Here is a 2,427-nt window from a genome sequence, read left to right on the forward strand (position 1 = left end):
ACGCGCGTCTTCAGGGGCTGGCTTCTCCCCTCCTCTGTCCTCCACATCGCCCCCAGGCACCACAGCACCAAGTTTCGGTATCCCGCGCAGCGGGAGAAAGCAGCGCGCTATACGCGCGTCTTCAGGGGCTTACTCCGCCCCTCCTCTGTCCTCCACGTCACCCCCAGGCACTAAGTTTTGGTATCCCGCGCAGCAGGAGAAAGCAGCGCGCTATACGCGCGTCTTCAGGGGCTTACTCCGCCCCTCCTTTGCACTCATGTCGCCCCCAGGCACCACAGCACCACGCCAGCAAGTTTCGGTATCCCCAGCACGGGCCGATGTTTGGGTCCCCCAGAGGGACTCGGGAGAGAATAACGTCTGCATGCATTGAGGAGCTTGCGGATGTCAGTGGGGAAATTAAACAGACCACAGAGCAATAAGTGTAGCGCGGTATGGCTCGGGAGATGGAGGCAAGAAAGAAACCAACAAGCACACAGAGGAGGAGGCGAGCCAGAAACTGAAGGAGGACAAAGTGGAGGAGAAGGAGGCAAGGAGAAAGAAGCACGGAGCAGAGGACGAGTTGCGGGGACCTGCCGAGAGGTTCAGGAGACCCGGAGTGGCCAGTTCAGGTATGTGACCACTTGCGCTGTCATATCACTCTGGTATTAAGACGGGTGGGAATAGTCGGGAGGGTCAGGAGAGAAAGAAGTTGGGTAGGAAGGTGGCGGGAAGACATGGGCACACATGAGTAACAGTGCTAGCACGGTGAATCAGAAGAGAAAGACAGTATTATAATACATACACAAATAAAGAGAAAAAAAAAGACCCTAAATCCCCTCACTAAGGACCCCTGGGCAGCACATAGCATGCATAAAGAAATTGTACTTCACTAAATGGACTCCCTCACAACCCCTCCCCTATCTCATGCAACAAAGCTTGAAATACTTACCTGACCATGGCCTGTTGTTGTTTTATCCCTCCTCTTGCTGTCCGCCAGAGGGCCGGATCCCTGTGAAACCCTGATGACCTGTAGGGACAAAGAACCAGTCACCGCGTGAAGAAAGGCCAAGAGCAGGAGAAAGACTATTTATATACATATGTGACAACATCAACATTCTAGGATTCTGTATAGGGAACTAGATAAACACCATTGAAATAATCATCCCCTGGTTCGGCTGACTTTATAAGGATAAACCGAAGCCCGGTGACCTCCCTGGTAAGAACCCTATGACATGGGGCTTAGCCTGTATGGGCTCACAAGGTGAATAAACAGATCATAAATGCAAAAAGAAATTCAATATCAGTTTAGTTGACGCATATTTTGTATGCACCTAGCACAAGTATTATTAAATGTTAACACACTACATTGGTCATTATGAGTTTGGTGGATGGAAAAGGCCGTCTGTCAAACTCCAGCATTAGGTTACTGCCAGTGCGGTCCCCTTCTCGCGGGCCCCATTATGAGTTTACCACTGGGTCAGTGGGAGACAGCCCACAACATTGAATCCGGCTCATAATTGAGCCGGCGGAAATGCTGTGGTGCATAGGGTGCAGACAGTGAAAAGCGCGACAGGGCTAGACATGGGGGCCCCTGCGCTGCTCATGGCAAGTGCACAGGTGGTGCATGGTGCCCCTATGGGGCCCCCTGAACTCCAACTCTGCCAGCCAATGCCGGCGGAGAAGGGACTCATAATCCCCAGGGCAGCACTGCTCGCAGAGCTGCCCGGGCAGATTAGGACTGCCAGCATCGCCAGACTGACAAAAAGTCGTGATCTGGAGGTGCTGGCGGCCCGACTGCCACGGTCATAATGTGGCTGCCAGACCGCCACCCTGGCGGTCGTAATGACACCCTACATGTGAAAATCTCACATGCTGAAAAGAAAGAATATACAATTTTGTAGTCATCTGCTGACTGTCTTCAACCCTGGTCATGGCCTACACTGACTAAGGCAGCCAACTAACATCATGTCGCCCTGGGCCAAACGACATGTAGCGTGATGTGAGCTACTATGAAACAACACACCATTTTGACCTCCTGAACAGTAAAGTACTTGTGCATGACTTTACAGACACCTTTACAGTCAGGCCCTTTGGCTTCTTGCATACAGTACAGACAGGCTGGTACCATAGTATAGACTACATCATAAAACGCAGGTCACAATTAGAGGGCTGGCATGTGTGTCACTGACAGCTTCTTCTCTGGGGATGTGTGGACATGTGGACTACTGATTGAGTTTGTATGGTATGTACAGGCTTCATAGAACACAACTTTTGCCATATGAGGCACTGTTACAGAGATGGCATTGTATGTTTTTTTTGATTAGGTGAACGTAACAAAACTGGTGATTCACATATCATGATCTCTTCAGAAATAACCAACTCTCTGCACTATTTGTCACTTGTTCAATATGTCTCTACAGTGCAAACATGGCCTATAGAAAAGTGACA

This window comes from Pleurodeles waltl, chromosome 12 (assembly GCF_031143425.1).
Source record: "Pleurodeles waltl isolate 20211129_DDA chromosome 12, aPleWal1.hap1.20221129, whole genome shotgun sequence".
Classification (NCBI taxonomy): Eukaryota; Metazoa; Chordata; class Amphibia; order Caudata; family Salamandridae; genus Pleurodeles; species Pleurodeles waltl.